The sequence below is a fragment of the Melozone crissalis genome, unplaced genomic scaffold (genome assembly GCF_028551555.1).
Source record: "Melozone crissalis strain CALT ecotype California unplaced genomic scaffold, PUWL_Pcris_2 ptg000012l_1, whole genome shotgun sequence".
Taxonomy (NCBI): Eukaryota; Metazoa; Chordata; class Aves; order Passeriformes; family Passerellidae; genus Melozone; species Melozone crissalis.
Genome location: NW_026535790.1, coordinates 11,927,688 through 11,941,049, shown reverse-complemented (window position 1 = coordinate 11,941,049; position 13,362 = coordinate 11,927,688). Strand labels below are relative to the sequence as shown.

Sequence of the window (13,362 nt, the reverse complement as noted above, 5' to 3'; positions counted from 1 at the left end):
TAAAATCAGGTGTTCTGAAAGAACTAAATAACTGCAGCAGGGCAAATGATATTCCACAGTGAGTGGAATATTTGGTGTTAACTTCTGCTCTGGTTGGAGCAGTAGAAGGATGTGGGATCCATCCATCCCCCAGTGGTGTTATCTTGCTGCAGTCTGGTTGTGTGGCATCACAGCACCAACCTGCTCGTAAATGTATAATTTAACATTCTTAGGCAGTAAGCTAAGAACAAAATGCAGTTTTTAAAGTTCCCTCATCTTACAAATAAAGCAATACTTGGCAAAATAAAAAGGTAAAGTTTCTGCCTAGCTCAAGAAAATTAAAGGCTTTTTCTTATCATTTTATTCACAGTGCCAGAACATAACAAGAATGTGGTTGTTTACTTGTTTGCTCTAATCATATTCTTTTGGTTTTGTCATTAATAATGTATTGTGAATATCAATTAGAAGCTAAGCAGAAATTCAGACTTTTCTCAGAGCCAATTGAAAATGAAACATTGTTTCAAAGGAATATTTTTCTAATTTAAGAGGAAAAAAAAGCAAAATAATTCAAAGTTGGTGTGTGAGAAATCTTGATAATTAGAAAATGATTCTTCCAGCTTGCAGCTGACAGGAGATGGTAAATCACATATATAGAAAGAAAGAAAGAAGAGAAAGGATTGGAAAGCAAATTGTTAGCCCTGTTCCATAACTGATGGGAAAAACAGGTAATTAGGTGATTTCTTTCATTTTCTGACACTTGTGAATGAGAATCCACTAATAAGAGACCTGTAATATAAATGATAAAAATGAAAACAACAACAATAACAATGAAAAAAGATCAACCTGTCGGGAATGGTCTGAGTGTGGAGGTAGATTGTTTTTTGGTCAGTGCTGTGAGCTGAACACTCTGACCCAGCCTGGCTTGAAGGGCACTGGAGCAGGGGCAGGGCTTGAGATGTCACTGAAGCCACAGCACTGAAACAGCAGCTCCTCCTGGAGATATCTCACTCCTGGGCAGTGCAGCTGTGCCCAAATTCTGTTGGCTTTGAGTGGCAAAGGCACTGCTGTCACTGCTGGACACTGCTCAGAGCTCAGCGCTCATTTCTTGGCTTTTCCTGGTGGCTTTGCCTTTGGTTAGTGAGCAAAAACGGATTCACAGCTGCGAATCTTCAGCACCTGCTTTGTTTTCCTTAGCAAACAGGAAATTTTATATATTGCGGTAGCCACCAGCCACTCCTCAGTGACGATCCCTGCCCTGGCCCTTCTCCTGCACTTTGGGTTTGTCAGTGCTGAGAGGGGCTGTGGACGTGCAGAGCTCCTGCTCCTCCCAGCTCAGCCTGTGCTGCTTTCCGTGCTGGGGGATTGTCAGCTTGGGGATGGGTGGGTTTTAATCAGGCCTTTCCTTTTCCTGTTTGCACTCTGCTCCATTTTCCTATTAAATGGTGATTGCACATTGTTGAAGGAGGCAGCCAAGTGTAAATTTCATTTTTTGCTTCGGCTAATGTTGCTGTTGGAGGTGGCTTTGCACATCTGTGAATATTCCCTGAAGGAGGGGGAGGAAAATCAATAGATGTTCCAAAAAATACAAAACAAAACAAAAAGAAAGCAGTGGGAGAAATTTTGAGGTAGAGGAAACTGTGTTTTGGTACAGAAACTTTCTGGTTCCGTCTGCTTCCGATCACTTGCTCTGAGTTTTCTTAGAGCAGACAGAGATGATTTGTGGTTTTTCTTTCCTGGATCCAGAGATGGGAGGCAGTAGAAGACACTTCCTTTTGAATAAAGGAATCTAAGTGGGGATGAAATCTTCCTTTGTGTCTTTTATTTGGATTGCTGTCTAAGCAAGGGAGAGGGTGTGCACTCAGTTTGGGATGAGGATTTCCTGTGCTGCTTCTCTCACAGCTCCTGTTAATTCTCAGTGCACAAAGCTGTCTGCTGGGGCTTCAATACAAAGTCTGTCCATGCAAGACCACTCCCTGTTGTATATTTACAAGTTTCCTTTCCTAACGTTGCCTCCATTCCCCTTTTTTCAGTTCTCCCTAGCTCTGGGGCAATGTTTTTAGGAAGCAGGAGGTACCAGGCAAGCTTTTCCATCTCTTTGTGGTCACCCTGAGTGCACATCCCTCTAAACCTTGCGAGTTCAGAGTGACTTTATTATCCAAGGGACTTTTGTAGCTTCTTGACTGCAGCATTTCTTGACTAGTGCTCAAATTTCAGCAGCAACTATGGTTCATATTTTGCATATATTTCATTGGTGGCTAGTCCCCTTTTAAAATCCCCTTTTCATTTGCCCTAAAGTGTGAGCTGCTCATAGTCCTGAGCTGCTTTTTTCCTTTTGTTTTCCCCATCCCTTTTAAACAGACATTTTAGTCATGTAGTCCCTTCTGTTTGCTATTTGTCTTCCTTGCTTAAACTCCAAATGCTGTTTAGTTTTTGGATGCATTGGAGTTGCATCCCCCAACCTGCCTTTTAATCTGTAAGCATGACTAAGGACAACAAGATAATATTTATTTTCCTTGTGCCTTCCATTGTATTTAGATTCATTTATTATCCTGTCTTTTAAATGAAAGGTGTTCTGTGCAGCTGCTGACTCTCTCCTCTGTCTCATAAAACTTCTCAGATACTTGGGCTATAAAAACCCAGTTGTAATCTGGTTTGGGATTTTCTTTAGAGATTTGTTACCCGTGTGCTACCCGTAAAAAATGTGTTAAAATAACTTAATTTATTGTGAATTTTTGTTCATTTCTCTGCAGTATTTTCTGCAGCCAGGTAAGATGTCTGCTTAGTGAAGAATTGCCTGTCTCTTCACTGTGTGGCTGTGCATTTTTATCATCTCAGCTTCCTTTGCGTGTTTTCTTACTGCTGTCTTTTTGTGTTCAGCAAAACACAGTTTATTCTAAAGCTGAGGGTCTGTCTGTGCTACAGGAATTGGAGACCAGCAAATAAAATCTTCAGGTGTAAAACAGCTCATCATGATGTGTAGGATTAAATTCTGGGATACCACACAGTAGGATGGGTATCAAAGTTCAAAAAGAGAGTGAGAACAATAAAGGAAGAAAATGATATCTTTTTTTATTCTTACAAAGGTGCCACATTGGATTCAACAAGAGTCTGAGGTAGAAGTTGCTGGAAAGATGGAGAATATCCTGCAAAAGTTTTGATATGCCTTTGTCCTGCTCTTGTATTTTGCAAAGACATCTGCCTTGGCTGCTGTTGAAGGTGGAATGCTGGGCTAGATTAGATTTGGTCTGACCCAGAGTGACTGCTGAGAATAGGTTTTTTTTTTGATGAATAGCAGCAGTCTTTATAAAATGGAATATTTGTGTACTCAGTACAAAGTGTGGTGATGTACAAATGTTAGCAATGTAGGGAGGTGTTCAGGAAATCCATCTTCTGCATGACATGACAGTTAAGTTTCTGTACACCAGGAATATTCAAATACATTGCAAATTATGGACAGAGCAAATTCACTGTGCTTCAGAACCTGCTGGGTAAGTCACCCTACCATGCACAACATAACGTGGGTTTAATTCACCAGCTGTTTAAATATGACATTCTTCACAAGGCAGCCTCAGCACTCAAACCTTTGGTGCATGTTAAATTTTAATGGAACATCTTCGATTAAAATGAAGCTTTTGGAGCTCACACTGTTCATATGCAAAAAATGGTTATCGTCATAAAAATCCCAGGAGGGGAGCAGAAAAATGCAATAAAATTTCACACTGTTTAATGTTCATCACCCTCGGGTATCCAGTAGATTTCCACTAACTGAATGTGAATTCCATTTGCTCTAGTAGCTGAATCTGCTTTCTCAGCCAGCTTGCTTGTGCTGCTGCCCATGGAGCCTGTTAGGAGGATCTTCTTTTGAAATACCTTTGTATTTCTTCAGATTTCTCTCTTTCAGAAATGCAGCTCAGTTAAGTGAAGTTGTTTATTTCCAGTGGCAGCTCTGAGCATCTTCCATGGGTTTGTTTGATCAGTTCCTGGCTGCATTTTCTCCTTAGCTCTGCACAGAAGTTGCTTTGTGGCAGGGCTGTGAGGAAGCAGAAGTGCAGTTCTTTGCTCTGCATTCTCTACTAGATTGGTAAATCACAGCCATTTATTGGGAAATCTAATATATGGCTCAGCCCCATGAGGTTAATCTATTTTATCTGATGAAATGCACTGTGTTATTACCTGCCAACCTTGACCACAGGTTACTGCAAGTGCTAAGGTTATCAGAAAGCTGCTGATTGTTGTTTTTGGCTTTCTCATCTGGATTCAAAATCCTGCCCCTCTTCTGTGTCCTGGGCTCCTGTGCAAGGACTTGTGTTCAGATTTCCCTTTGCAAAGGATTTGATGCACCAGGATGGATGGAAAATACAAAAAATCTTCTCCTGAAGGTACCTGCTCTGCTGTCACTGACCAGCAGCCCTTGATTGCCACCTTGGCTTCCCTTTGGGAACCACAGGCACTGTGTGCTGTCTCCAGCATTGCTCCTTCTCTCCAGGCAGGGAATAACTGATTTCCCCATCCATAACACAGCAGCAGAGCCAATTGGTTTTGTCTCCTCTCATTTCTCTTTTGTTGTCTGAAATTAAGGTGATTTTTCCCTCTGAGCAGGCTTTTCTGCAGACCTCTATCTCTCATTTATTGTACTCTTGCACTGAGGCTACTGATACTGAGAGAAAAGTTTGCTCTGTCTTCTTTCTGGCAGTTCTTTTATGACAATTCTTGGACTTTTGGGAGATGAGGTTCTTTTTACTCTCTTTTTGAGAGGAAATGCTGTTTGTGCCTGAAGGTTCTGTTGAGAAATGTCTGGGTTTTCAGTCTTGTATGTGTCTATAGGTACCCACACAGATCCTAGTGCCAGATTTTTTTTGCAAGTTTATCATATAAACAGTGCACATAAAAAGGATTGTGCCATTCTTATTAAGTACAGTGTTGTACAGATGAATAATAGAGGTACAGAGGAGGTTAAATGAATTGCCTGAGGTTAAGCTGAAAGCTTGGGGCTCAGTGTGGCTTTGAACTTAGATCTGCTGAATCCCAGATAGGAGCTCTAACCTGTTAATTTTTCTTCTTAGATCTGTTCCTGCTGCAATTAATTTATAACTGTATCATCAAATGCAAAATGTGTCAATAGCTAAACACAAAAGAGTTGTTTCATCAGTTTTAGATGGAATTTGCTTTTAAGAACTGGACAACCACTAATAAATATTTTCAAAGTATTATGGAAAGTGGAAAATATATTGCTTTTAACTCTTTAGACTATCTTTGGCTAAAGATAAGTAAGGATAGCTCTTCCTAAGATGGACTAAACTGCTAACAGTGTTGTTCAGCTCTTTAGTTTTCCAAAGTAATTTTCTCTTTGAAGTTTTTTTTTTTTTTTGCTTGTTTGTTTCTTTGTTTTTAAAGAATAAATTTCCTTGCTTCCACAGTGTAACTTTGGTGTTAGTTCCTTATCTCCTGAAGCTTCAACAGGTAATTGGCTGAGACTTGATTCTGGCATCTGCAGCTCAGTGTGCTCTGAAGTGGCTTCTCATCGATTGTGTTTTAAAAATGATGGTTTTTAAAGCAAGTCACCTCTGCTGGTATTTGGGATTTGAATGGTGGATATATTTGTGGTCTTTTTTAGGGAAACCAAACTTTTGCCTGTGCTTGAAGATGTCCAGAGCCCATTTAGTACTGCAGGGAGATTAATTCCTTTACACACTTTGTTTCTAGAAGAACATGACCCCCTAGATTCATATGGTAACAGTCACTGAGGAAATTTTCAGCTCAGAGTGCAGGGAAATGTCTGTTTGTCTGCCTTCAAAACACTATAGAAAAATTCACCATATTTTGCAATATTGGGAGTTTTGGTACTGAGTTTGCACTGCTTAGAATGAAATTATGTAATAGATGCTGGAGGCTTGCATTTCTTAATTGTCCCTATGCATCAACTTATTTTTATAATTACTGCCTGTGTGTCAAAATTGTATTACTGCAAATAGAGTATCAAAGATCTTTTCCCATTTGCATGAGCCCTGCTAGCAGCTGTCATATATAGCATAAAAACTATAGAGGTAATTTAGCTTGGCCCAGCATTTCTGTTCTCTCTGTATCAAAGTCTGCCATTTCAGCCTCATTTTCCTTGCAATGGGATTATGTGCTTTATTACTTTCTTTGGGTAGAGGATGAAATTCCTCAGCCTTTGTTCAGTCCGTGGAGCTTCCAAGGTGTCATGGTCTGAAGGAAGAGATTTGCAGCTGGGTTTAGTTAGAAATGAATCCTGGTTGCTCAGTCACCATAATGACTCTGTTTGGATTTTAATGCCCTTGCACCTCAGCTCCCTGCTTGGAAATAATGTGCTGTTTCACATAGATGAAAGGGGAAGAAAATGGTTTTGTAATGTTTCTGCGAGAGATTCTCCTTGAAAAATGAGGTGAGGAGTTTGTGAATATGAAGGGCTCTTAGCATTTCCACATAGAATGGCTTTTTGTCTCATTTAGTGGGGGGGCTGCATTGCACTGTCTGACCATGGGAAATGTAAAAAAAGAGAATTCCTCAATCTGTATATTATAAAGTTATAATTCAAACCTGGTTCTGTGTTCATTTGGAAAGTAAGAATATTGGATCTGGACTGTTTCTCACAAGTCAACTATCACGTGGCAAGAACCCAACAAATTTGGAGGATTTTACCTTCAGTTTCAGTCACTTCATAATTTTTTTCATGTACAGAAAAGCAATTTGAGGGAAAAAAAATAAGAAAAAAGGGGCTAAAGCATCAAGTTCTGTGAGTAAGTAATTAGGATAGAAGTAACTGAGGGTCCTGGATGTTGGTCCTACTGTCCTGGTCCTTGCATGCAGAATTATGTGCTCTGCATGTTGTGGCCTTGGCTGCTGGCAGCTGAGAGCAGGTTGCTCATGGGAGAGCATCACTTTGACACCTTTTTTCCCCAAAAAGCTCCCTTTTCAGTTTCCTGGATTGGTACAGAACCACAGGGGATTAGCTCAGGTAAAGCCTTTGGTCAGGAGCCAGAGAGCTTTGAAATGGATCCCTGAAAATCCCTACAAGCCACCTGATGTGAATCCTGCCGGGTCACCTGTCCAGGAGAGGCACTGGCTGAGATAACCCAAAATATGGGAACAGCACCAGGCCAGGAGAGGTCTGGTGGGCTGGAGATGAAACACAAAGTTCATTTCCCCTTTTACACTGAATTTCCCCACATCTGAGCGATGTCCTGGAATGTATTCAAAGGGTCACTGTCTTATTCCCTTAATTGCCGTGATTCACAGGCAGTTTTGGAAATGTCTTCTCTAGTCAGCACACTGTGGTGCCTGCCTTTGCTTTTCAGGCTTAATGTGCTTTGGATGGAAGGAAAGCAAAGATTATTTCTTTGTGTATAAACACAAATAATGTTGGTTTTGGTGTTTGCACACAAATGGGTGAGGCTTAATGCTGTCAGTGGAGCTCTGTGTGTGGAGTGGTTTGATTGAAAACTTCAATTTCCTCTTTCCTAAGCTGCACTGTTGCCCATAGATGTAATACTTTAAAATATGACTTTATGTGCATGTGTATACATGCAGACTTCAGATTAGAGAGTAAAATGTATAATTAAACTAGAATTCAATGTTTAAGCTACTCAGCCTTCTGGTTATGGATGCATTTCTAAGCTGGACAGGTCAGCAGATGGGACAGCTACTACAATTTTTGTAGTTTTTGTCACCAGTCAAGCTCTCCACTGCACAGGGGTTAGGGAATTAATATATTTGGGGAATATTCAGAATGGTGAGAAAATGCCAGGTTCTGGTCTCAATTCCAGGCACAAACCAGTTTCAGGACAGCTGGAAGTTTCCACTGAAATTATCCATTCTGAAATAAATTTACATCTCTCTGATTCATTAGCATTACTATCCCCAGCTAACACGTGGAGCAAATAGGAAATTTCCCCTCTTTTTTGTTTTTGAGCCGTGTCTGCAGGCAGTGTAAAACTGCACAGACCACGTGTGTGTGTCAGGGGACCCTCCCCAGCATACGAGCCCTGGATTTAATGGATTTTAAAACACTTTAAGAAGAGATGTGGCTGGATGAGAAATGCCTGTGTCTCCGGCAAACCAGTTTGGGCTGAATCTTCATCTGAATTGTTCTGAGGAAAGGGGACCCACCCCACACAACACAAAAAGAGTGGGAAAAGCCTGCTTGAGATACAACCTTTGCTTGAAGACTAGAATAGAAAATAATCTGCTCAGCTGTTCCTTAGAGCAGACGAAGCTTTGTATTTAATGCAGTCACAGTTGATGGGACACAGAGGAAAGCAAACAGGAGACTGAGAGCCTACCTTTAAAACAGTAAATTAGATGTTCCTAAAGGCAAGACATTTGCAGCTATTATAGTCTCATATTTATTTGCAGTCTCATTTTCCTTGCACTTGCATTTAGATCTACTACTGTGCTCTTAAATGTGATATTAGCTGGTTTTGCCCTGTGTTTGGAGGCACTGGGTTTTCAGATTGATTTTTTTAAAATGCAGAGTTACCAGCAGAACCTTGTGTTTGATGACACTCAATATCTCTGATGGTTTTTTAAAAAAATCAATGCACACTGAATCTTGTGCAAAACCACACTAATTTCTTTTAATGAAACTGTAAGGCTGACACCTCTAATCTTCTCAGCAATCCAGATTTTACCTTTTGGAGGCAGAACTCTGTTGCACACAGTGCTGGTAACTCGTGCTGCCCAGGATTTCTGTCTGGCCCTCACTTGGAGAGATGGGGAGAATAACCACAATTAGTTGATGTCAAATTGATCCAGGGTTTCAGCATTCAGCAGGCAATCTCATGAAGGCTAGCAAAGGTTGTTCAGGCATCTGCATGGATTAGTTTTTCCTCTCTTCAGGGCTCTCTCCTGGCTGCAAGATCTGTCTTGGGATGTCAGTGGAGACAGGCACTGAATTAGCTTTATAAAAATAAATTTGATGTTATTTAACACGATTGCTTATGATGTTTCTGTAGAAGCTTGAAGAAAAGGGTGAGTACATACTGGAAGTTGTTTGAATATTCAAATATTGCTACTCTGCCTTTTGGTATTTTTCATGGAGTAAACCCAGTGCCCCTGCTCATGTCACTGTCCTGCTCTGCACCAGCTCAAACCTGTCAAGTGCTAAATGCAGGATTTTCTACTTAACAGCCTGGTGTAAGACCTCATAGGAAGCTTATATTTGCTTGTTGAAACTCAATTGCCAGCAGTTTTCTTAGGGAATTAAAAGGAATTTTAAAAAAGCCCCACCAATATGAAAATTAAAATCCAGGAATGTGCCAATCTAGGCCATGCAGGCTGCAACCCTGCCCCACATTTGAAATAAATGCTGAGGACCTGATTAAATTTAGCTCTCAGATGTGGGCAAAACTGAGGTTATTTTTCCTAGGTTAAAGCAGTTGTACTTTGTGTTACAGCTTTGCAGTAAATAAACACAGGGTACCAGAATAAGCTGGTGGTAGGTCCAAGTGCTGAAAAAGGCTCAGAGAGGTGAGGTGCCTTATAACCAAAGGAAAATTCCATATTTTGGCATTATACAAATGTTGCCTGAATTACTGGTAGGTCACAAGACATTATTCTTGCATTGTGTTTAGCAGCCAGGCATTACTCTGTGGTTTTTATTGCTTGTCTCTGACAGTTTCACTGCAATTCTGGTTGGTTAACATGGGAAAGGAGATGTTTTAGTTTCAGATGCAATCTTATATTTCAGTTTAATACTTTAATTCAACCTTTAAAATCCACTCTGAGGACTTGACAGATCATGTCTTTTTGCTCAGCCTTTGTTCTGTGGATGGTGGTGTTAGAAAATCAAATAAAAGTTTCTCCTCTGGTCTAGAAATATCCACTTGGCCACATAATCTTTGTAAGTGTTCTCTGTGCTGTAGTTAACAGTGGTGGTTTGAAAGTTCAATGCAATGTAAATGTTGGATTGTGCCTGCATTCTCTTTAATTCCAATGCTTTTATCCCATGTACTGCACCACAAATGGATGAACTATTTCACAAATCCAATTAAAAAAAGAGAAAGATGAACTCGTGAAACTGGTTTTATTCTGTAAACACTACTGGTAAAATACAAACATTAATTCTTCTTAAAAGGATTCTTCAATCGATAGAAATGTCTCTATACATTTTTTATAAAACTATTAAAATAGTCATTTCCCAAGACTGTCCTGCCTTAATAGAAACACAAATATTGGAACACCAAGGTTCTGAAAATGAGAGCATGAAACAGCCTTGGAATGAATTGGTTATTGTTGTCTAGAGCTGGAGAAGGATCAGAAAAATACTGATGAAATCAGCTAGATTAGGGTTTTAAAATATTCCTATATGAAGTTTGTGATAAGTAATTACAGGCTTATGGATTTTCAAATCATTCTCAGGTTGTTAAATGTATAAATGTTATCAGTATCTAATAGTTGGAGCTATGGAATCCATTTCCTCTAAATAGATTAATGAATTCAACTAAAATTGATTGGCTGTTCAATTGATTTAAACAATTCCAAGTACACTTGTCAATATATACTCATTTTGAGATACTAAAAATGTCATAAAATTAGCTAAAGACCAGAAAATATTTACTCATTCAGGCATGCATGCCATTGAAGCATGATCCTCTACAGTACAGAATATTTGGATACTTTAACAGGTTTCAGGGTTTGCTGTTTACTGTTTTTATTCAATTTGAGAATAACTTTGAACAGCCAGAACATCAAAGAAAATCCTCTCCCAGGGTAGCAGGCTGTCAGTTCAGGCAGTGCACATGCACAAAACATTTTCTGTAAAATCGTGGTGATTTTGTGTGTGTCCCTACTATGCTCTCCTGTTTTTCCTTATCTAGCTTACTTTCTTGGGTATTTTTAATTATTATTTCTATTTTACTAGGTTTTTAAAACTGATTAAAAAAAAATAAAGAAGGAAGGCTATATAGAGTTGGTGTGCTAGTTATCTTTTATATAAAAATTTCACATATCTGTAGGAGTTTAGAAAGCCTGGGAAGCTCTTGCTGGCTGTTCCTGGCTGGCACCTGCATACAAAGGAGCCCCTGCAAATATTCTTTGGTTTGGAACATCACCTGTAGCTGGTGCAGCTGTGCTGTGCAAAGCATCAGTAATTCACAGTCAGCCCACTAGGAACTCTGCTGGCATTCAAGGGTGACAGTGCTGTTGATGGAAAGAGATATTTTCTGTATTTTTACAACCTTCTTCTGAATTTGCAATAAAATGATAAGTTTTCTGCTTGAGTTGCATTTTAAAGTTTTTAGAAAAATATTTCTTTTTCCCCCTACTATGTTGATGAATTTGGTGAGAGGGTTTTTTAAGGAATTTGTACAAAACTGACAAGAATTTCAACAATTGCAAATTAGTTTTTGCGCTGCTTTCTGTTAATGATTCCACCTAGACTAAAAATACTCCAGTGGTGTGTTATTGCAGTATTTGAGTCAAAGTCCTTATGGTAACAATGGATTCCTCATTTGCAGCAAAACCCCTGCTTTGCTTTGCCTTATGCTGCTAAAAGCTGGTTTACACAACCTGTTTGCAAGACAATTTATTGTGTTTTGTCTGTTGACGTTTCTTCATCCTTCAGTAAACTTTGTTTTCTGTACTTTTGAATGAAATCCTGGAAAAAATTCCACCTTTTCTTCTGGGCCACTGGGTGCATTTCTGCTGAAATACCTGGGGTAACCAGAGCAGCTGTGACTTGTAAATTCTCCTGCCTCAGAGCGAATGAAATGACAAAGATGGATTCTTGATCACCGCTTTCTTCTTTCAAAAGCGTGGTGAGGAGAGAGAAACTCAGTCAGAGGACTGAAGAAGATCACTGCTGAAGTTAGATCTGGGATCACAGGTGTTGGGAGTGTTCCAGCAAGCAGTGACAGAACTCAGGAGTCTCAGATTTTTACTCAGACCAACGCCTTCCTCCCCCTTTGTTGTCATCCCAGAGATCTGACAGACTCTTGAATAAAGGGTACAAAATTGTTTCTTCTTTTACGTTTAGTCCTTCATCCCTCTTGCTTCGTTTAAAGCTGTTTTTCTGATCTGCATTTGTGCTCCCGTTTGTTCCCATGGGAGTGATTAGATGGTGCCAAAGCACAGAGAGCACAGTCCTTGAAGCAGCTGAATGGGGAAGACACTTTACTACAAGAAAAGTGCCCTGGGACATGAATTGCTTTAATTAAAACCTTCAGGCAAAAGTTACAAGTCTCAAAGTACATCTCATGTAAATCAGATGGCAGTTCCTTACTGGTTTTTAATGTTGTTTGATGTGTATTACAGTTGAGCACAATCTGTTTTTCCAGCAGTTATACACCTACAGTATAAATCTATATTTTCATATTGCCCTAAAGATGTTAAGAAGCTTTTTTTATGCACAAGAGTCAGAGCCCCAAAAGCAGCATTCTGCATGTGAGAGCAAAAGTTGGAGGCTAAACATTGTTAAATTGACTGTTAAAAGAAGTGATTGTGCAGTAACTTTGGAAATGGGAGTCTCTCTAATGGATTGCAGAAGTAAACAGGTTTCTCCAAGACCTCCTGTGATTATACACACAGGAAAAGCCCCTTCAGAGAAATCAGACAGCATTTAAAAATATGAAAAAAATTAATACTTGCAACTCTTGCAATGCTACAGAGGATAAAACAGCCTAGATATTATTTAGTATTCATTGATACATACTGTGTTCTTGTGTGTCTCTCTCTCTATGAGTAAATATATATATATATTTACACACTGCACATATAACTGTATATATATGTCGGGAATTTTCTAAATCTCTGCCAGCAGGGAGATGCCAAGCTCTTATCTGAGAGTTTCCACTCAATATCCCACAGAGGCCATGGCTCCCTGTCATGCCTCCAGTTACACTAGAGAGGCAAAACACCTCTCCTTCTCCCCTCCAAAGTGCCTGTTACTAAACCTTAGGAATAATGACAAAAATGATTCATTATTAATAAGTTAACCTAGACTATATAAGGCTTGACTTCTTCTGTCTGCCCTGCTGAGTTTGATGTGTATTTCCCTTCCAGAGAAAAAGAAAATCCTGCACAGAATAGCCATGGGGTTCTCTTTATGAGATGTCTGCTTCTGCTTAAGTGGGCTGATGGTAGATTGGAAGCATTTCATTGCTGCTGATGGCAAAGTGATGCTTCATACTTCACTGGAGATTTCTGAACTCCATCAGTCCTTTACTGCTTGCAGTCAGCATGGCTTAGCAGTTGAAGATCAAGGCTAGAAATAAAATATATATATAAAAAAAGAAGGAGGCAAAATTTCAACCCTACCTCTGAGGAGCTTCTCTGCCAGGCAGTGAAAAGTTTCCTCACTTTCTGCATTAATATTTTGCTGTGACCAAAATGGCTGTATCTGCTTTCCTTACAGAGTGAGAAACAGGT

At 39.6% G+C, this 13,362-nt stretch overlaps 1 protein-coding gene across 2 annotated transcripts in view; it reads left to right on the top strand.

Moving 5' to 3' along the window:
* MAD1L1 (mitotic arrest deficient 1 like 1) overlaps positions 1-13,362 on the top strand; it is a 347,760-nt gene that overhangs the window by 76,223 nt on the left and 258,175 nt on the right. The gene's annotated exons all lie outside the window — the stretch shown is intronic.